The sequence below is a fragment of the Gorilla gorilla genome, chromosome 18 (genome assembly GCF_029281585.2).
Source record: "Gorilla gorilla gorilla isolate KB3781 chromosome 18, NHGRI_mGorGor1-v2.1_pri, whole genome shotgun sequence".
NCBI classification, from domain to species: Eukaryota; Metazoa; Chordata; class Mammalia; order Primates; family Hominidae; genus Gorilla; species Gorilla gorilla.
The window spans coordinates 5,960,140-5,983,661 of record NC_073242.2 but is presented as its reverse complement, the minus strand read 5'-3'; the positions used below and the strand labels follow the sequence as shown (position 1 = coordinate 5,983,661).

Here is a 23,522-nt window from a genome sequence, read left to right as displayed (position 1 = left end):
GTTAGAAGCTATTTCAGACCCTCTGACTCTCTGAACGCCTTCCATCTTGTATTAGAGACATCTAATTGCCAATCAGACCTTTGGATTAATATGAGATAATAGGTGTCATGATAGTGAGTTAAAAACAAATACTTAACATGGAACATTTTAACGAGCCTTGAAGCCTTCTGACATATATAGACAAGACTCCATATGTTGTTTGAAATAATAAAAATATCTCATGGACAGCTTCCCCCCGACTACCACCTCATAGGCTCTTTAGAATTTGGAGACACTAGATTTAGAATCACTACTGTAAGAACTCTCGGGGAAAAACTTCAAACTATACTTTATAAAAATGTCCTCCCGATCCTTACCCATCTTTATGTCTAACCTTCAAACTCAACATCAAAGATCTGTTCCACCATTTCGGTGACAGGCTTCAATGTTTCACTTTTAGAAGGGATATAAACTAGTTGAAATCTATTTTTCAGGAAAACTGTAGAAGTCTGGCAACGAACTGATATCAATTGCATGGCAGCTAGTGGCAGGTCTTTTTATTGGAGCACTACTAAAACGAAGATACAATACAATGCAGAAAATAGCAATGGCATCAAGATTTCAAGGATTGCTACCAGAGTCTTCCGTTTCTAAAATAAAAACAAAAGCTAAATGTCAACCCAAAACAGAACACATGTGGTGAATGCTCTTCCATTTAGAACACTTTAATTTCTTCCAGTCTCCCTGCAAAACACATGAAAAAGAAAAACACAGAGTAAGAATTAGCTTGAAACATCTCCTTTTAGCCTTTCTGTAACTCCAATGGCCAGAAATCAGTAACAATGATGTCATCTTTAATAATTACATGACTCATTTACAGAAAAGGGCCCCTTTCCATGTAAAGTTCTTAATTGTTCTTTAACCTGTTATTATGAACCAATTTAACTTAAACATTCAATCCCCCCCAAGGACTTATATCTTCCCACAGATAACCATACCAACTTTAAGATGAAATCCTTCCAGAGAAGAAGTTTTAACTTTCTGAACACCGTCATTTTCCTAGCTGAAGAGGAGGGCTCATCACTAGTCAGGAAACAAATGAGGGAAAATATTATGCATAGTACAAAAGTGTTAAGAGTTACTTTTTCGTCCTTGAAAACTTTCTTCTTTGGGGCTTCCAGATCATTGTGATGGACTACTTTTCCTCCTATCATTCTAGCAATTCCTTCTAAGTCTTTTTGCTGATACTTCCTCCTCTTCCCAACCTCTAAATGCACTCCAGGGCTCAGTCTGTGCTCTCCTTAGGTGATCTCATTCAGCTCTTAGATTTGAATCCATCTATATGCTGATGACTTCTAAATTTGTACCTCCAGCCTAGACCTTGCCTCTGGCTCTAAATCCAGATACCCAACTGCTGGCTTAATATTTCCATGTGTTTCATCTAAGTTGACATGCCCAAACTGAGCTTTCTTATTCCTGTTAAAAGATTGTCCTACAGTCTTCTTCACTGTTAACGTCAGTTCCATTCTTTGAGTCATATAGGATTATTATCTTTTCTTTCTTTTTTTTTTTCTTTTAGACGGAGTCTTGCTCTGTCACCCAGGCTGGAGTGCAGTGGTGCGATCTTGGCTCACTGCAACCTCCGCTTCCCAGGTTCAAGCGATTCTCCTGCCTCAGCCTCCGAGTAGCTGGGATTACAGGTGCCCACCACCATGCCTGGCTAATTTTTGTATTTTTTGGTAGAGATGGGGTTTTACCATGTTGGCCAGGCTGGTCTCAAACTCCTGGCCTCAAGTGATCTGCCCACCTTGGCCTCCCAAAGTGCTGGGATTAGAGGTGTGAGTCACCTGGCCCGGGCTTATTCTTTTTTAATGACACAGGAAAGCAATATGTTACAAAACGAACTGGTTACAAGCAGTAGGTAGAGGATGACTTCAATTTTAATTAAAAATATATAAAATTATGAACATGTATATAAAAAACTGGAAGGTTAAATACCAAAATATCAACAGTATTTAATTCTATACAGGATTATTGTTGACTTCTCTCTTTCACAGCTCAAATCCAGTTAGTCAGCAAATTCTGTTGGCTCTACCCCTGAAATAGACCTAGAATTCAATCCCTTTCACCACCCCTATTCTTACCGTCCCTTGCCGGGATTTCTGCAATACCTTCTTTGGTAGTATCAGTACATCTGCCCTTGCCACTTTGCAATCCATTGTCCATGCAGCAATAAGAGTGACCCTGTTTGAGTCAGATTACGCTTCCTCCTCTGTTCAAAACTCTCTACTGGCTCTTATCTCACTCCAAGCAAAAGCCTTGCCTTACAATGAACTACACAGTTGTACATGATATAGTTCCTGTTCACTTTCTCATGTCATTCTGTCTCCTAGTTTACTTCTCTCCTTCTCCCTGCTCCTGTGTCACAGGCATAGCTGCTCTTCCTAAAACACACCAAACACACTTTTGCCTCAAAACTCATATCCCTCTGTCAAGTACACACTTCCCTCATGTATCGACACGTCTAGCTCCCCTACTACTTTCAGATATTTCCTCAAATGTCACTTTCTCAATGAGGTCTTTTTGATCATTCTATATAAAATTTCGGCATCCCTATAGATGTCATATCAACTTTCCATGTTTATTTTTCTTCTTAGCACTTTTAAATGATTTACATGCTATTTATTTGCTTATTTAATCTGACATCCCTACTCAAATTTACGTTCTGTGAAAGCAGGAATCGTTTGTTCTGATTTTTTTTTCCAACACTGAATCCCAAGACACGAGAACAGAGGCGGCACATGGTAGGAACTCAGTAAATATTTGATGAATGAATGAATGAATTAAAAGGTATGCAGTCTTTGTAGGCATGTGACTGAAGCAAAAATGACTGCGAGAAAGAAAAATACCTCGGACAGCAGAAAGTTCCTTCTCTTCTCAATCTTTTTGTTTCCCAAGTGTAATACATGCTTTAATTTTTTAGATACTATTATTATAACAAAAATGAGATTTTCATTTACAGAAAACATTTTTCCAGTGGGGAAAGAAAGGAGAATATATTTTTTCTCAGGTGAAAGCATCTCTAACTTTGCACAAAAGAAATTAAAGAAACAAGACTCATATAAATATGGAGAAAATATGACTATTGTTCCTGGAAAGTCCTCCTTCTTGGATATGTTGTGTCTCTTGTCTCTTACTGTACTTCCTGTAATGCTACTTCCTTAAATACAGAGACAGTGTTTCCTTCTCCTGAACATAAGAATTTTAGAAGCAGCATCTATAATAGTGAATGCAGGCCAGGCGCGGTGGCTCACACCTGTAATCCCAGCATTTTGGGAGGCTGAAGAGGGTGGATCACCTGGGGTCAGGAGTTCATCACCAGCCTGGCCAACATGGCAAAACCCCATCTCTACTAAAAAAAAAAAAAAAAAAAAAATTAGCTGGGCATGGTGGCACATGCCTGTAATCCCAGCTACTCAGGATGCTGAGGCAGGAGAATCACTTGAACCTGGGCGGCAAAGGTTGCAGTGAGCCGAGATCGCACCATTGCACTCCAACCTCGGCAACAAGAGTGAGACTCCATCAAAAAAAAAAAAAAAAAAAAGGCCAGGCACGGTGGCTCACGCCTATAATCCCAGCACTTTGGGAGGCTGAGGCAGGTGGATTACCTGAGGTCGGGAGTATGAGACCAGCCTGACTAACATGGAGAAACCCCATCTCTACTAAAAATACAAAAATTAGCTGGGTGTGGTGGTGCATGCCTATAAATCTCAGCTACTCGGGAGGCTGAGGCAGGAGAATCGCTTGAACCCAGGAGGCAGAGGTTGCAGTGAGCTGAGACACGCTATTGCACTCCAGCCTGGGCAACAAGGGCAAAACTCCGTCTCAAAAAAAAAAAAAAAATCTGTCAAGTCACTGGCTGAACGCAGAGATAATGAAACAGAGACTTCAATACTCACACACAACAAGAAATATAGTCTCTTTAGCAAAGTCACTAAACAAATGGACAACTGCAGTTTTCAACAGGTATCAACAGCAATTTCTGGGGAGAGATGAGAATCTGATTTCCAGAGCTACCAACTACAGTATTCAAAATGTATAGCTCTCAGTAAAAAATTACAAACCATACAAAGACATAGGAAAGTATGACTCATTCACAGCAAAAAAGGAAGCTGACACAAACCATCCCTGAGGAAGCCCAGACATAGGACTTACCAGGCAAAACTTTTAAATGGACTGTCTTAAATATTCTCAGAGCTGAAGATCATGGACAAACAACTAAAGGAAATCTGAAGAATGAAGTGTGTACAGGCAGAAAATTTCAATATACAGAAAAATTTTAAAGAGACCAAATAGAAATTTTGGAGCTGAAAAGCATAAAAGCTAAAACAAAATAATTCGCTAGAAGAATTCAAAGAAGATTTGAGCAAGCAGAAGACAGAATCGGCAAACCTGAAGATAGGGCAGTTAAAATTACCAAGTCTAAGGAGCAGGAAAAAAAAAATGAAGAAAAATGAACAGACCCTAAGGGACCTATGGGACACCATCAAGTGTACCAAATACACATTGTGAAAGTTCCAGGAGAAGAAAGAGATAAAAACATGTTTGAAGAAATAATGAAATAATAATTTCTCAAATTTGATCAATACATGAATCTACAGATCCAAGAAGCTCAACAAACTCCAAGTACAAGAAACTTAAAAAGACCCACAAAGAGACTTATTATAATGAAACCGTCGAATGCTAAAGATAAGGAGAGAATTTTTTTTTTTTTTTTGAGACAGGGTCTGGCTCTGTGGCATGATCATAGTTCATTGCAGCCTTGACCAGCCAGGGTCTAGTGAGCCTCCTTTCTCACCCTCCCAAGTAGCTGGGATTATAGGCATGTAGGCATATGCCACTACGCCCAGCTAACTTTTTTATTTTTTGTAGAGACTGGGTCTGCTTTGTTGCCCAGGCTGGTCTTTAACTCCTGGCCTCAAGCGATCCTCCCACCTCTGTTGCCCAAAGTGTTGGGATTACAGGTGTGAGCCACCATTCCCAGCCCAAGGAGAGAATCTTGAAAGCAGTAGGACAGAAGAAACTTGTACAAGGGATCTTCAGTAAGATTAACAGCTAATTTCTCATCAGAAATCAGGGAGACAAAAAAGCAGTGGGATGATATATATAAAATGCTTAAAAAAAAAAAACTGTCAAGAATCTATACCCAGCGAAACTATCTTTCAAAAATGAAGGAGAAATTAAGACATTTTTTAGGTAAATAAGAGCTAAAGAAATTTGTCTCTAGTAGACCTGCCCAAAGAAGCATGCCAAAGGAAGTCCCTCAGGCTGAAACAAAAAAATGCTAGATGTAATTTGAAGCCATATGAATAAATAATTATCAGTAAAGGTAACTTTTTAGGTAACTATAAAAACTAGCATTGGCCGGGTGCGGTGACTCATGCCTGTAATCCCAGCACTTTGGGAGGACAAGGCAGGTGGATCACCTGAAGTCAGGAGTTCGAGACCAGCCTGGCCACCATGGTGAAACCCCGTCTCTACTAAAAATACAAAATTTAGCCAGGCATGGTGGCACATGCCTGTAATCCCAGCTACTCGGGAGGCTGAGGCTGCAGAATCACTCGAACCTGGGAGGCAGAGGTTGTAGTAAGCCGAGATTGCGCCACTGCACTCCAACCTGGGCAACCAAGAGCAAAAGTCCATCTCAAAAACAAACAAACAAACAAAAAACTAGTATTATGGTACTTTTGGTATGTAACACCTCTGTTTCCCATATGATTTAAAAAATAGAGCCAGATACAGTGGCTCATGCCTATAATCCCAGTGACTCACAGGTTAAGACAAGAGGATCACATGAGGCCAGGAGTTCAAGACCTGCCTGGGAAACATAGTGAGATGTTCATCACTCATATTTTTTTTTTAATTAGCTAAGTATGGAGGCACACACCTGCAGTCCCAGCTACTCGAGAGGCTGAGGCAGAAGGACCACTTAAGCCCAGGAGTTCAAGGCTGCAGTGAGCTATGATCATGCCAATGTACTCCAGTCTGGGTGACAGAGCAAGACCCTGTCTCTAAAATTTTTTTTAAAAAACAAGCTTATGCACACCCATGCACTATTCATGAAAACAGAGTATGTATAGGCCATAAAGAAAATTTCAAATTGTAAGAGGTTGAATGATACTAACCACATTTCTAGATCACACTACACTAAAAGTATTAACAATAAAATAAAAACACCAAAACCAAAAAAGCAATTTTTTTAAATGAAAAACTCTCTCCTAAACAGCAAAATATTCTATCAATCAAGAAAATGAGAAGACAAGCCATAGACTGAGAGAAAATATTTGTAAAAGACATATCTGATAAAGTACTATTATCTGAAATATACAAAGAACTGTTAACAATAAGAAAACAAACAACCTGATTTAAAAATGGGCAAAAAACCTAAACAGTTACTTCACTAAAGAAATATACACATGGCAAGCCTGTAATCCCAGCACTTTGGGAGGCCGAGGTGGGAGGATCATGAGGTCAGGAGATCGAGACCATCCTGGCTAACATGGTGAAACCCCGTCTCTACTAAAAATACAAAAAATTAGCCAGGCATGGTGGCGGGCGCCTGTAGTCCCAGCTACTGGGGTGGCTGAGGCAGAAGAATGGCGTGGACCCAGGAGGCGGAGCTTGCAGTGAGCCGAGATTGGGCCACTGCACTCCAGCCTGGGCGACAGAGATTCCGTCTCAAACAACAACAAAAAAGAAATATACACATGGCAAATAAGCATATGAAAAGATGCTCAACCTTATACATCATTAGGGAATTGCAAATTAAAACAATGAGATACCATTACACACCTTGATATGGTTTGAATTTGTGTCCCTTCCCAAATCTGATGTTGAATTTGTAATCCCCAATGTTGGTGGTGGCACCTGGTGGGTGGTGACTGGATCATGGGGATGGTTTCTCATGAATGGTATAGTGCCATCCCCCTAGTTCTGTTCTCATGGTAGAAGTGTGTAGCATTTCCCCCACTCTCTTCCTCCTGCTCCAGCCAGGGAAGTGGTGGAACTCACTTTGTCTTAGGCTATGATTATAAGTTTCCTGAGGCCTCCCCAGAAGCTGATGGCAACATGCTTCCTGTACAGCTTGCAGAACCATAAACCAATTAAACCTTTCTCATGAATTACAGAGTCTCAGGTATTCCTTTACAGCAGTGCAAACAGACTAATACACACCTATAAAAACGTCCAAATCAATGGATATGCCAAGGGTGTGGAGCAACAGGAGCTATTGTTCATTGATGGTGGAAATGCAAAATGGTACAGCCACTTAGGAAGACAAGCGGTTTCTCACAAGAGTAAATAACCCCTTACCACATGATCCTGCAGTTATGCTCCTTGGTATTTATCAAACGAGTTGAAAACCTATGTTCACACAAAAACCTGCACATGGATGTCTAGAGTACTTTACTCATAACTGCCAAAACTTGTAAGCAACCAAAATGTCCTTCTATAAGTGGATGGATAAATAAATTGTGGTACATCCAGACAATGAAATATTATTGAGCATTAAAAAGAAATGAGCTGGGCCAGGCGCAGTGGCTCACGCCTGTAATCCCAGCACTCTGGGAGGCTGAGGTGGGCGGATCACCTGAGGTCAGGAGTTCGAGACCAGCCTGGCCAATATGGCAAAACCCCGTCTCTACTAAAAATACAAAAAATTATCTGGGCGTGGTGGTGGGAGCCTGTAATCCCAGCTACTCAGGAGGCTGAGGCAGGAGAATCACTTAAACCTGGGAGGTAGAGGTTGCAGTGAGCCGAGATCACGCCATTGTACTCCAGCCTGGGCAATAAGAATGAAACTCCACCTCAGAAAAAAAAAAAAAAACAGAAACAAAAAGAAATGAGGTATTAAATCATGAAGAGACATGGAGGAACTCTAAACGCATATTACTAAGTGAAAGAAGCCAATGTAAAAAGGCGACATACTATATAATTCTAACTATTTAACATTCCAGAAAAGGCAAAACTATATATATATATATATATATATATATATATCAGGGCCAGGAGCAGTGGCTCACGCCTGTAATCCCAGCACTTTGGGAGGCCAAGGTGGGCAGATCACCTGAGGTCAGGAGTTTGAGACCAGCCTGGCCAACACATTGAAACCCCATCTCTACTAAAAATATAAAAATTAGATGGGCGTGATGGCAGGCACCTGTAAACCCAGTTACTTTGGAGGCTGAAGTGGGAGAATCGCTTGAACATGGGAGGCAGAGGTTGCAGTGTGCCGAGATCGTATGCATTCTAGCCTGGGCAATGAGAGTGAGACTCCATCTCAAATAAATAAATAAAATACAAAAACTAGCTGGGCATGGTGGTGCATACCTGTAATCCCAGCTACTCAGGAGGCTGAGGCACAAGAATCACTTGAGCCTGGGAAGCAGAGGTTGAAGTGAGCTGAGATTGTGCCACTGCACTCTAGCCTGGGCAATACAGTGAGACTCTGTCTCAGAAAAAAAGAATCAGTGCTTGCTGGGGAGGGTGGCTCAAGCCTGTAATCCCAGCACTTTAGGAGGCCAAGCCAGGAGGATCTCTTGAGCCTGGGAGTTTAAGACCAGCCTGGGCAACATAGCAAGACTCCCATCTCTACCAAAAAAAATAAAAACCCAAAACCACAAACCAAAATTAGACAGGCATACTATAGTCCTAGTTGCTTAGGAAGCTGAAGCAGGAGGATTGCTTGAGCCCAGGACTTCGAGGCTGCAGTGAGCAATGATTGCACCACTGCACTCTAGCCTGGATGACCGACAGAAAACCTGTCTCAAAAAAAAAAAAAGAACAAAAGAAAGAAAAAAGAAGGATTGACAGGGAAATTAAACTCCTAAAATAAATAATCCACTAGCACATCCAGTCAATACAAAAAAAGGAACAAACACACTGTCAGACATATTAATGAAGAATGAAAAGGAAAAAATACCCAATGTTGTACAGAAAATTAAATATTTTTTGTAACACTATGCTAATAAATTTGTCAATCTGTCTGGGATGGGTTGATTAGGAAAATAGAAGTAACTACTATAATCCAGTAAGAGACTTTTTTTAAAACCTAAATATTTATTCACATAAACTGTTCAAGAAATTGAGAAATTTATCAGAGTCCTCCAAGCAGTGTAAGTGCAAAAACTCAAATGGGTAAGTTATTTTTAACTACAAGCAATAGGTCATTCTAATGCTATTTAAACTAATCCATAAGCAGAGAGAGGGTAAACTTCCACTAAAAAAAAATCAGGTTAGCTAATGATGATATCAAAATCTGACAACGATAAGATTTTTTTTTTAAAAAAGTAAAGCCCATTCTTAGTAAAGAGAAGATGTAAAAATCCTTGCTAGCACATAGAATCTAGAAATACATTAAAAGAATAATATACAATGAACAAATGGAAAATTTATTCCAGAAATAAAGGAATGATTCACTATTTTCACCATTATGATTTCTATTAGTTTAATTCATTATATCAATTGCTCAAAGGAATAAAAACATAATGTCAATAAATTCCCAAAGCATTTCATAAAATTTTCCATCTATTCTTTGATACTTTTTAAAAAAATTCTTAGAAACAAAATCATCTATAATGTGCTAAAAACACATTTCTCAAATCAAAAGCAAAGATATTTTCTGGTGACCACAGAAGCATTCACAATTAAGACAAAACCAAGATTAAAATGCCATTGGCAACATTATTTTCTAGCATTATTCTGGAAACAGTAACCCAGAGCCATTGTGTCCAGTTATGAGGCCTGTTCCCTATACCAGGGCACCTGGCTCAGAGGATGAGAAGCAGGGCTGAGATCCACTCTATGCTCCACTCCACCTGGCCTAAGGCTGGATCTGCTGGCTGAAAGTTCCACTCAGGGGTACCTTTATCTAATTGGTTTGCAGTTGGGTGCCTTTAGCTAATTGGTCCACTCAGAAGAGCTGCCTTTATCTAATAGGTGGGGAGGCAGGGATCACCTCTTGGCAATTCCTCACCAGGCACGGTACCCTATATAAGTTCCTGGTGGCCCTATACTCCTACAGTTAAATGATAAGATGAATCAAGAGGCATAAATATAGGTAAAGAGGGAACTAGATTATGATTGTTTGCATGTTATTAAGTGGTATACATAGAAAACCCAAGAGAACAACTGAATAACTATAAGAAACAGTAAAAGGTAAGGTAAGATAGCCAGTTACAAAAGTAGTATATAAAAAAACAATAGTTTTCCTATCAAAAACCAGGTAGGACAATGTATTTCAGGAAAAGATCCCTTTCACAACAGCAACAGCAGAAGAAAACATTTAGGAATAAATATAGTGAGAAATATGCAAGATCTCTGGGATGGAAACTGTAAAACTCTATCAATAAACATAAAATTAAGGCTTGAATAAGCCAGGCTCAGTGACTCGGTGCTGGTCACAGTTATTCAGGAGGTAGGATTGCTTGAGCCCAGGAGTTCATGACCATCCTGGGCAACATAGCGAGACCCTGTCTCTAAAAAGAATAAATAAAAAGCTTGAGTAAATGGAGCAACATATCCCATCCTTGCACAGAAATAGTCAATATTTTTAAGATATTAATTTTTCTAAGTACATCTACAAATGTTCTGCAACCCAATAAAAATTTTAATGAGATTAAGAAATTTGATTCTGAAGTTCACATGAAAGATAAAACTGTGAGACTAGCCAAGAAAATTATGAGACAGCTATTGACCAGAGATGATCCAAATATTAAAATATGTTGTTAAATAACTTCATTAATGAAAAGAACATCATACTAGTATAGTAACAGATAGCCCCCAAAAACAACTTATATAGAGAACCATATATATATGGAAATTTAGTATATTATAAACATAGCCTTTCAAATAAATCACGTAAATATTAAAACAGTATTAATACCTATTTGTTTAACAACTAGATGAAACAGACCAATTCCATGAAAGACATAAACTACCTAAATTCACTCAAGAAGTAAGTAACTTGAATAGTCCTAATATCTATTAAAGAATTTGTATCTGTAGTTATAATCCTTCCAAAAAAACAAAATCCAGATGGTTTCACTGGCAAATTCTAACATTTAAAGAAGGAATAACATAATTCTGTACAATCTTTCCCAGAAAATAGAAGAGGGACAACTTCCCAACCCATTTTATGAGGTCAACATTACTGTGATCCAAAGCCAGATAAAAACATCATGAAAAGACATAGCATAAAAAACACAATGCAACTCATAATATTAAGAGGCTTAAGAATAAACCACTTAATCATCTCAGCAGATGCAGATAAGTGCATCTGACAAAAGTCAACATTCATTCATGGTAAAATCTCCCAGCAAACTAGAAATAGAAGAAAATGAAAATTTCTTCAACCCGATAAATAGCAGCTACAAAAACCTACAGTTAACATGATACTTAATGGTCAAAGACTCAGTGCTTTCCCCCTAAGATTAGAGAACAAGCTAAGGATGACTACTCTCACTGCTATTCAACATCATCCTAGCCAGTGCAATAAAGCAGGAAATAAGAGACATACATTGTACTGAATACTATAGGCAATTAAAAAGAAAAAAGACATAACAGATTGAAAACGAAGAAATAAAAGCATCTCTAGTCTCAGATAACATGACTTTCTATGTAGAAAATCCCAAAAAATTCAAAACGAAGTATTCTACAACTAATAAACGAGTTTAGCAAGGTCACAAGAGACAAGATCAGTATATAAAAATGAATTGGCTGGGTACAGTGGCTCACGTCTGTGATACCAACACTTTGGGAGGAGAAGGCAGGAAGATCATTTGAGGCCAGGAGTTCAAGACCAGACTGGGCAACAAGCAAGATCCCATCTCTTTAAAAATTTTAATTATTTTAAAAAATAAAAATAAATCATATTTCTATGTAACAATAAAGAACAAGTGGAAATTTTTAAGTGTCATTTGTAGTAACACTGAAAGAAGGAAATACTTTGGTATAAATTTAATAAAATATGTGCAGAATCCAAATGCTGACGAAACAACGCTGATAAAAGTTTTTTTTAAATATTAAATGTTTTTGGCCAGGCACTGTGGCTCACACCTGTAATCCCAGCACTTTGGGAGCCTGAGGCGGGAGGATCACGAGGTCAGGAGATCCAGACCATCCTGGCTAACACGGTGAAACCCCGTCTGTACTAAAAATACAAAAAATTAGCCAGGTGTGGTGGCAAGCACCTGTAGTCCCAGCTACTCAGGAGGCTGAGGCAGGAGAATGGCGTGAACGTGGGAGGCGGAGCTTGCAGTGAGCAGAGATCACGCCACTGCACTCCAACCTGGGCGACAGAGCGAGACTCCATCTCAAAATAAATAAATAAATAAATAAATAAATAAATAAATAAATAAATGTTTTTTTCCTTTGTAGCACGTTCCTCTAAATACAATTAAATATTAAATAAATAGAAAGGTATACCATAATTACAGATCGAACAAGCCAGTATTATTGAGATGTCAATTCTCCTCAAACTGATTTATAGATTCAATGCAATTCCAATAAAAATCTCAGCAGCATCTTTTCCAGGTATCAACAAGCCTACTCTCAAAATTATATAAAAAGCCAAAGGGACTAGAATAGTAAAAATAATTTTGAAAGAGGAACAAAATTGGAGGACTCATACCACTACCTGATTCCAACAGCTACTGTGCTACTCAAACCACTGCAGTATTACCTGAAGTACAAGTAGGTAAACTGTGGGCCATGGGACCTGTTTTTCTATAGCGTACAAACTAAGAATAATTTTGATACTTTTTTCTTTTTTTTTTTTTTTGAGACGCAGTTTCACTCTTGTTGCCCAGGCTGGAATGCAATGGTACCATCTTGGCTCACTGAAACCTCCGCCTCCCAGGTTCAAGCAATTCTCCTGCCTCAGCCTACCAAGTAGCTAGGATTACAGGCATGTGCCACCACACCTGGCTAATTTTGTATTTTTAGTAGAGATGGGGTTTTACCATGTTGGTCAAGCTGGTCTCGAACTCCTGACCTCAAGGGTTCTGCCCACCTTGGCCTCCCAAAGTGCTGGGATTACAGGCATGAGCCACTGCACCTGGCCAATACTTTTTAATAGTTGGAAAAATTGTCCTCAACCAGAGTTACCAAACATAAATATCTCTGAATTTAGTTTTTCAAGATTGTGTGTTGAAACTTATACTGTGGTACAGTCTATTTATTCATGTATTTATTTTGAGACAGGGTCTCACTCTGTCACCCAGCCTGGAGTGCAGCTGCAGTGGCCCAAACTTGGCTCAATGCAACCTCCGCTCCTAGGTTCAAGGGCTCTTCCCACCTCAACTTCCCAAGTAGCTGGGTCTATAGTCACCCAGCTAATTTCTGTATTTTTTTCTAGGGACGGGGTATTGCTATGTTGCCCAGACTAGCTCAAACTCCTGGGCTCAAGTGATTGGCCCACCTCAACCTCCCAAAGTGCTGGGACTACAGGTGTGAGCCACTGTGCCTGGGCAGTACAGCCATTTTTATAACAACGAATGCTGCTTGAATCACGAGTAATGGCAAGCTGCTTTAAGCATTCCTGTCCTAGTCCATTTTGTGCTGCTATAACAGAATACCACAGATGGGTAATTTATAAATAATAGAAGATTATTTGGCTCACAGTTTTAGATGCTGGAAGGTCCAAGATTGAGGGGCTGCATCAGGTAAGGGCGTTATTGCTGTGTTATAACATGGTGAAAGGCATCATGTGGCAAGAGAGGGCAAGAGGGGGTTGAACTCACTTTTTTTTTTTTTTTTTTGAGACAGAGTCTCGCTCTGTTGCCGGGCTAGAGTGCAGTGGCACAATCTCAGCTCACTGCAACCTTCGCCTCCCGGGTTCAAGCGATTCTCCTGCCTCAGCCTCCCGAGTAGCTGGGACTACAGGTGTGCGCCACCATGCCCAGCTAATTTTTTGTATTTTTAGTAGAGATGGGGTTTCACCATGTTGGCCAGGGTGGTCTCAATCTCTTGACCTCATGATCTGCCTGCCTTGGCCTCCCAAAGTGCTGGGATTACAGGCGTGATGAACTCACTTTTATAACAAACCTACTCCTGTGATAATGACATTAATCCATGTATGAGAGCAAAGTCCCACCTGCAACACTATTGCATTGGGAATTAGGTTTCCAACACTTGAACTTTGGGGAACACATTCAAACCACAGCACTTCCCATGCTGGTGAAATTTCAAACGAGAAGTAAAATCTCCATTCCCACACAAATTTCTAGCAGATATAACTTTTTTTTTTTTGAGATAATGTCTCACTCTGTTCCCCATGCTGGAGTGCAGTGGTGTGATCATGGCTCACTGCAGGCTTGACCTCCTGGGCTCAGGTGATTCTCCCATCTCAGCCTCCTAGGTAGCTGAGACTACAGGTGTATGCCACCATGCCCAGCTAATTTTTTGTAGGGATGGGGTTTCACCATGTTGCCCAGGCTGGTCTTGAACTCCTGTGCTCTAACTCCTGGGCTCATGCCATCCACATATCTCAGCCTCCCAAAGTGCTGGAATTATGGAAATGAGCCACCACACCTGGCCAGCAGATACGTCTTCCAAGTTTAAACTACAGTTCCAACATCATTTGTTCCAGATCTCTACGCAAGTGCAAAGAAAATTTCCACATTTCAAAATCCATTTAACTGTGCAACTGAGGAGCTTCCACCTAACCTCCAATTGGAAATGATTAATGTGCAATGTAATGACATGTCAAAAGGCAAGTATCAAGAGAAGAATCTAATATATCAATGTCTTTCAAGTCATATGCTCAATTGAAATCATATGTTCATGGCAAAAAATGTAAAACCTCATTACAGATCAGCATTAACAGATGAATATGTAGAAATGATTCTTGACAGTAGGGAACACTAACTTTGGATCCCAATTAAGTAATATATTATCCCATCAAAAAAATCCCATTCCCAGCCAGGCGCAGTGGCTCACGCGTGTCATCCCAGCACTTTGGGAGGCCGAGGCGGGCGGCGGATCACAAGGTCAGGAGATCGAGACCATCCTGGCTAACATGGTGAAACTCCGTCTCTACTAAAAATACAAAAAAAAAAATTAGCTGGGCCTGGTGGCATGCGCCTGTAGTCCCAGCTACTCAGGAGGCTGAGGTGAGAGAATGGCATGGAGGCGGGAGAATGGCATGAACCCGGGAGGTGGAGCTTGCAGTGAGCCGAGACTGCGCCACTGCACTCCAGCCTGGGCAACAGAGCGAGACTCCTTCTCAAAAAAAAAAAATAATAATTAATTAATTTTAAAAAAATCTCATTCCCATTACTAGGTCCGTATTATTTTTAAAATTATATTCAATTATCATACTGAATTTCATTAATAAAAAATTTTGTGGAAACTTGCTTTGTCTCTTTATATAAGTAATTTATTGAATTTTGCCTATTGGCATGCAAAACCTAAAAAATTTGCTATCTGGCCCTTTACAGAAGACATACAGCTCAAAAGAACAGAATAGGGAGTCCAGAAAAACCCATACATATGGTCAATTAATTTTTGACAAAGTTGCAATTCAATGGAAAAAGAATAGTCTTTTTAACAAATGTGCTGGAACAAGGGACATCCATGTATGGAAATAAAATTTTGACCCATACCTCAACTCATTACACAAAATTAATTCAAAATAAATCATAGACTTAAATATAAAATCTAAACCGTAAAACTTCTAGAAGAAAACACAGGAGAACATCTCTGTGACCTCACAGTAGGCAAAGATTTCTTAGATATGACACCAAAACCATAGTAAATTGGACTTCATCAAAATTAAAAACCTTTGTTCTCAGCCAGATGTAGTGGCTCACACTTGTAATCCCAGCACTCTGGGAGGCTGAAGCAAGTGGATCACTTGAGGACAGGAGTTTGAGACCAGTACGGTCTCTACTAAAAATACAAAAATTAGCCAGGCGTAGTGGTGGACGCCTGTATTCCCAGCAACTTGGGAGGCTGAGGCAGGAATGTCACTTGATCCTGGGAGATGGAGGTTGAAGTGAGCTGAGACTGTATCACTGCACTCCAGCCTGGATGACAGAGCAAGACTCTGTCTCAAAAAAAAAAAAAAAAAAAAAAAAACAAAAAAAAAAACAGAAAGAAAAAGAAACACTTACTAGAAGTCTTTATTCTCTAAAAGACACTCTTAATAGGCCAGACATGGTGACTCACGGTGGTGAGTTCACCATGGTGGCTCATGGTGGCTCACCATGGTGACCGGGCATGATGGCTCATGCCCAGCACTTTGGGAGGACGAGGTAGGTGGATCATGAGGTCAGGAATTAGAGACCAGCCTGACCAACATAGTGAAACCCCGTGTCTACTAAAAATACAAAAATTAGTTGGGCACGGTGGCAGGTGCCTATAATTCCAGCTACTGAGGACGCTGAGGCAGGAGAATCACTTGAACCCGGGAGGCAGAGGTTGCAGTGAGCTGAGATCGTGTCACTGCATTACAGCCTGGGCAAAGGGCAAGACTCTTCCTCAAAAACAAAAACAAAACACTCTTAATAGAATAGAAAGAAAAAAAACACTCTTAATAGAATAGAAAGACCATCCACTGAGTGGTAGAAAACATCTGCAAATTGTTGTATACAAAGTTGTATACAAAATATATAAAGAAGGCCAGGCACAGTGGCTCACACCTGTAATCCCAGGATTTTGAGAGGCTGAGGTGGGTGGATCACCTGAGGTCAGGAGTTCGAGACCAGTCTGGCCAACATGGTGAAACCCTATCTCTACTAAAAATACAAAAACTACCCAGGCGTGGTGGGGTGCGCCTGTAATCCCAGCTACTCAGAAGGCTGAGGCAGGAGAATCGCTTGAACCCAGGAGGCAGAGGTTGCAGTGAGCCGAGATAGCACCACTGCACTTCAGCCTGGGCCACAGAGCAGGACTCCGTCTCAAAAAAGAATAAAAAATAGGCCAGGTGTGGTGGCTCACACCTGTAATTCCAGCATTTGGGAGGCCAAGGCGGGTGGATCACAAGGTCAAGAGATCGAGACTATCCTGGCCAACATAGTGAAACCCCATCTCTCTAAAAATACAAAAATTAGCTGGGTGTGGTGGCGCACGCCTGTAGTCCCAGCTACTCAGGAGGCTGAGGCAGGAGAATCACTTGAACACAGGAGGTGGAGGTTGCAGTGAGCCAAGATCGTGCCACTGCACTCCAGCCTGGCGACAGAGCAAGACTCCATCTCAAAATAAAAATAAATAAATAAATAAAATAAAGAACTTTCAAAACTCAACCATAAGAAAACTAACCACCCATGTTTTTTTAATGGGCAAAAGATTTGAAGATGCTTCACCAAAAAGAGCCGGGCACGGTGGCTCACACCTGTAATCCTAGCACTTTGGGAGGCCGAGGCAGGTGGATCACCTGAGGTCACAGGTTTGAGACTAGCCTGGCCAACACTGTGAAACCCTGTCTCCACTTACAAAAAAAAAAAAAAAAAATCAGCCGGGTGCGGTGGCTCACGCCTGTAATCCCAGCACTTTGGGAGGCTGAGGCAGGCGGATCACCAGGTCAGGAGATCAAGACCATCCTGACTAACAGGGTAAAACCCCATCTCTACTAAAAATACAAAAACAAAATTAGCCGGGCGTGGTGGTGGGCACCTGTAGTCCTAGCTACTCGGGAGGCTGAGGCAGGAGAATGCCATGAACCCAGGAGGCAGAGTTTGCAGTGAGCTGAGATCACACCACTGCACTCTAGCCTGGGCAACAGAGCAAGGCTCCATCTCAAAAAAAAAAAAAAAAAAAAAATTAGCTGGATGTGGTGGTGCGCACTTGTAATCCCAGCTATTCAGGAGGCCGAGGCAGGAGAATCGCTGGAACCTGGGAGGCAGAGGTTACAGTGAGCTGAGATTATGCCACTGTACTCCAACCTGGGTGACAGAGCAAGACTCTATCAGAAAAAAAAAAAAAAAGAACATATGCCTGACAACCCCATGAAGAGATGCTCAACATCATTAATCATTAGGGAAATACAAATTTAAACCACAATGAAATACTACTACAAATTTATAAGAATAGCTAATATATATATATTTTTTTAGGCCAGGCACCGTGGCTCATGCCTGTAATCCCAGCACTTTGGGAGGCCAAGGCGGGCGGATCACCTGAGGTCAGGAGTTCGAGACCAGCCTTGCCAACATGGTGAAACCCCATCTCTACTAAAAATACAAAAACTAGCGGGGCGTGGTGGCGCGTGCCTATAATCCCAGCTACTGAGGAGGCTGAGGCAGAAGAATCGCTTGAACCCGCGAGGCAGAGGTTGTAGTGAGCCGAGATCGCGCCATCGCACTCTAGCCTGGGTGACAAGAGCAAGACTCCATCTCGGGAAAAAAAATAAAAAATAAAATATATATATTTTAAGTGTTGGAGAAGGTACAGAGCAACTGGAAGACTTATCTATTGCCAGTGGGAATGCAAAGTGGTACAACCATTACGGAAAACATTTTGGAAGTTTCTCATAAAGCTAAACATATACTATACAACCCAACAATCCCATTCATAAATTTTTACCCAACAGAAATGAAAACTTAAACACAAATGATTATAGAAGGCTTTACTCATAATCTCCAAAACTGGAAATAAACCAAATGTTCTCAATTAATGAATGGATCAACAAACTGTGGTATATTCATTCAGTGGAATTCTATTCAGCTATAAGAATGAACTATTGATATACCTGACATGCACAAATCTCAAATATATTAAGTGAAAGAAGTAAGACTCAGACTATATACACTGTATGATTTCATTTATATGACATTCTGGAAAAGACAAAAATAGGAATAGCAAACTAAAATCAGTGCTTACCAGCAGGAGGGTAAGAAGAATTAACTACAAAAGGGACATCATGAGGAAATTTCGGGGAATGATGTCTGAATTTGGTTGTGGTAGTAACTTCACAACTCTGTACATTTGTCAAAATTCATAGAATTATGGGTGGGCACAATGGCTCACACTTGTAATCTCACTACTTTGGGAGGTGGAGACAGGTGGATCACATAAGGCCAGGAGTTCAAGACCAGCATGGTCAACATGGTGAAAACCCATCCCTACTAAAAATAAAAAAATTAGCCAGGCCTTGTGGCGCGCATCTAAAGTCTCACCTACTTGTGAGGCTGAGGCACAAGAATCGCTGGAATCCGGGAGGCAAAGGTTGCAGTGAGCCGAGATCCCGCCACTGCACTCCAGCTTGGGCAACAGAGCGAGACTCCATCTTCAAACAACAACAAAGATTCACAGAATTATAACCAGAAGGAGTGAATTCTACTATATGTAAACTGAGATTTTAATGATTAATGTTTTTAAGTGTTGAGAAAATTGGCTAGCTCACTCCAGCAAAATAAGCCCCAGATGGATAAAGGTTTAAACATATAAAATTTCATTATAAAAGCACTTTTATATTATTAGAGTGGGGACTTTTTTAAAAAAATAAGTATGACCTATAACCTGGAAACTATAAAGAAACAGACTAATAAATCTGATTACATAAAAAACCAACAACTTTTCTTTGAAAAAAAGGTAAAAAGCTGACAGACAACCTGTGGAAAACACCTGTAACACATTTGCAAAAGCACCTGTTCCATTGAGCCTAGACCCCGCTTTCCACCATTGTATCACATTGATGGAGAGTTTTCCAAACACAGGAGAGAGGTTCAAATGTCAAATGTCCAGTTTTCATTTCTGAAAAGAAAACTGAAGAATCATGCCCACAGAATATCATTTATGGAAAAATGATAAATAATGCTACATTTGTATAGGCTAATCTATATACGTGTGCAAATACATTTAAAAAACTTTAAGAAGCGTATTTACCAAACTATGACCATGGAGAGGAAATCAGGGAAGGGGACGGCAGTTACAAAGAACTTTGGTTTGCCTATTAGTTTGAATTTCTCAACAAGAATATATTCATGTAACACTTGTTAAATTTAAAATTAATTTGAGAGCATGCAAATCATCCATAAAAATCATCTCCTCAAAATTTCTAAATGTTTAAAACGTAAGCAAAGTAACTATTTTAAAGCGAGTGATTTGGTTTAGACAAATATAGTTAGGAAACAGCTTACTTATAGTTTCTGTAGTACTTAATAGTACAAAGGAAATCCCTGAATAATTGAGATATTCCATGTATTAATGCCCATTTTTGCAACTCATAGTCTGTATTGTCTTCAATTGCTGTATCTTTGCTTCTAACAACATATTGTTGGGCACTCTGAATTCTATTAAAGTATAGATGGTGGCTTATTCACATTTTTATTTCAAGTTTCATCTGGCATATAGTAAGCACACAGTGAAAACTAAATCGAATTAAGCAACTCTGTTTTGTGAGATCCTGCAAAACACATAAATTTCGTTTGTTGGGCCGGGTGCAGTGGCTCATGCCTGTAATCCCAGCACTTTGGGAGGCCGAGGTGGTGGATCACCTGAGGTCGGGAGTTCGAGACCAGCCCGATCAACATGAAGAAACCCCGTCTCTACTACAAATACAAAATTAGCCAGGCATGGCGGCACATGCCTGTAATCCCAGCTACTCGGGAGGCTGAGGCAGGAGAATTGCTTGACCCCAGGAGGCAGAGGCTGCAGTGAGCCAACATTGCGCCATTGCACTCCAGCCTGGGCAACAAGAGTGAAACTCCGTCTCAAAAAAAAAAAAATTTTCATGCGTTTGTTTCCAAAGCATACAGTATAATGCTTAGATCACTTATTGAGCCCTTGCCGGATGCCAAGGACTTTTCTAAGTCCTGTACTTTACATGTTTTAATGCATCTAATCCTCACAACAATTCTGTGAGGAATTGTTATACGATCCTCATTTTATACTAGGAAACCAAGGCACAGAAAGGTCCAGTAATTTGCCTAAAGACATTAAGAGCTGGAATTTAATCTGAGGCAGTATGGCCAGAGTTCAGTTCTAACCATTACAATATAATGCTTCCCAATCACTGAATGAAGGAATATGTGTACAGCCCTTGGTCTACAATGCATCTCTGAATTATAACATCATTCCCAGGGAAACAATCAAAGAAGCCCTATTCTAAGATACTGTATTGAATATCAGCAATTTGGGTACTGTTGTACGATAGAATAGATAGATAGATAGATAGATAGATAGATAGATAGATAGATAGATAAATAGATAGATACGGTATAGTATTTGTACCCCTTCAAAGAATTCGGAGCTTATTGGTTTAATTATATCTAGCCGACTAGTATAATGGCTAGGTTTGCTGCCTTTTGTGAAGCTGTAAGATTTGTTTATGAGTGTCACCATCCACTATAATGTTTACCATCAATCCTGAGAGAAAAGAAATGTTTGAACCATAGTAACTTCAAGGAGTGGATCCTTCAGTTTCTCAGCATGTATTCATGGTATATGGATGTGAGTGTTTCCATGTAAGAGAGGGGTAGAGTCCAGGAGCCTGAACACGGAGGTTGTCATCTCAGCTCTACTGGGTGACTCTGAAGGAATTATGACCTTATCTGGGCCTCCATCTGGAAAGAAATGACTAGGTGGAGCATCTAGGTTTGCTTTATTTTTTCAGTAGTGGGCCTTGAGCACAACGTGATGAATTATCCAGTGATTGTTGAAGGGCATCAAAAGGGTCCGGCTCACTGTGGGCAACTGTTTTTTAACAGTTCAGAGCCTGAAATTTTTGTGCATAAGATACTTTTCCCAGTGGCCTTCACACCCTCCCACCTCATGATTGTGATTATAATAATTAACAATTAACCTGACAGAGTTAAGAAAAAAGACATAAAATTAGTACCCTGCAATTGTCTGTCTTGATCTGTAAGGTCATCCTTCTTCCAAAATTCCTACCCTATCTTCCATCTAAGGTAAATTCTGAGTCAGCCAGTTCTGGTACTGGATTTGGTTACAGAGAATTGGGATCCAGTTTTGAAAAGGCCGGAAAAACGTGCAAGGTCTGACAAATTCAACTTGGAAATGGCAAGGATTGGTTTTGGAAAGAAAAATGACTGAGGATATGGCCGGGTGAAGACAGGGCCAAGCAGCCAAGTTCACATCATTTTCTGGGACGAAGCAGAGAATGGGGAAGACATTTTGGTTGGGGTGTTGCAGTCTGTGAAGACTGATGGGGAAAGGGGGTTTTTAGGATGTTTGCAGCTCATTAATAATCTACTCCCCCACCCATCCTGTAACTGCATTCAATTGTTTGGGGTTTTTTTTCCCCCTGTATGCTCATTACGGAGACTAGGCTATGTAAATCCCTAGCTATACTCACATCATATACTACCATTTATTTGGCATTTATGTGTCAGGTATTGCAGTAAGCACTTAAACATGCATTTGCTCATTTGACCCAAAAAAGAAAAGAATACACCAACAGAAAACCTTTGAGTTTGCTATTATTATTAATTACTATTATTATAATTTCAATTTTAGGGATACGAAATTGAGACTCAGAAAGATAAAATGACATGTCTACATTAATTGGTGGGCCAAGATCTGAAGCCAGGTCTCTGTGATTCCACTGAGCAAATTATTTAGCACGAGCCTCCTCCGCCCCAGGCACTCTAGGACCCTGGATCTAGCCATGAACCTGACGAAGTCCCTTTGCTCGCGGAATGGGCTATCCAGAACATCATCAGAGTGAAAGGTGCTATGTACACAGTAAAATGGGGAACGAGCCGCTCAAACCCTACTCCATCAGGAGTCTTGGGGGTGGGAGATTTCCGCCCCCGGCCCGGGGCGTTACATTAGGTCGGGGCCGTCGGGTCGTGGTGCCGGCGGCTGGCTGGGCGCGGGGCTGGCGGTGCGGGTCGCAGGCGGCTCCCAGCGGCAGGACCGGCAGCAGCCCTCCCTCACCCGGGGCGCCGGGACCACGGACGCACCTCACTGTGGTCCGGCCGCTGGCGGCGCTCGGGGACCCATTGGCCCCGGCCCGCGGCAACTGTCGGCCCCGCGCGGCGCCCGCCCTCATGCTGGAGCCCGGGAGTCCCTCACTCCACCTCTCCCTGCCACGCCGAGGGGGCCCGCCCCTCCCAGGCTCTCCTGCCTGGGGCGACCCAGTCCCACGACCCGGTCCGGCCCAGGGACACCCCGACCCACCTCCCCACTCCCCTCCCGTTAGACCGCGACCCGTCCCTGGGACCGCCTAATGTGACACGCCCGGGACCCTCCCTGCAGGCGACTCCCTGCAGGGCCCCCGCCCTGAACACTCCCTCCAGGTGACCCCGTTCCGCTCGCTCCGTGAGGTGACCCCCACCCTCCCCGGACCATCCCCTCGGGTGACCCCGACCCTCCCCGGACCATCCCCTCGGGTGACCCCGACCCTCCCCGGACCATCCCCTCGGGTGACCCCGACCCTCCCCGGACCATCCCCTCGGGTGACCCCGACCCTCCCCGGACCATCCCCTCAGGTGACCCCGACCCTCCCTCGACCCTCCCCTCAGGTAACCTCGACCGTCCCCGGACCCTCCCCTCAGGTGACCCCGACCCTCTCTGGACCC

General features: G+C 41.5%; 1 protein-coding gene and 1 long non-coding RNA gene across 3 annotated transcripts in view; both read right to left on the bottom strand.

The window, feature by feature from the left end:
* Positions 1–23,522, bottom strand: part of LOC101140873 (ATP-binding cassette sub-family A member 17-like) — a gene marked incomplete at its 5' end in the record, with an annotated part of 88,263 nt that overhangs the window by 64,354 nt on the left and 387 nt on the right.
* Positions 508–23,111, bottom strand: LOC129527508 (uncharacterized). 2 transcript variants are annotated; one of them, XR_010131315.1, is made up of 5 exons: positions 21,338–23,111; positions 19,626–19,731; positions 19,155–19,264; positions 978–1,062; positions 508–723 (listed from the first exon to the last, which is right to left on the bottom strand). It is a non-coding gene; the product is annotated as an uncharacterized lncRNA (long non-coding RNA). The 2 variants fall into 2 exon arrangements; XR_010131316.1 differs by having other exon boundaries at positions 19,159–19,264.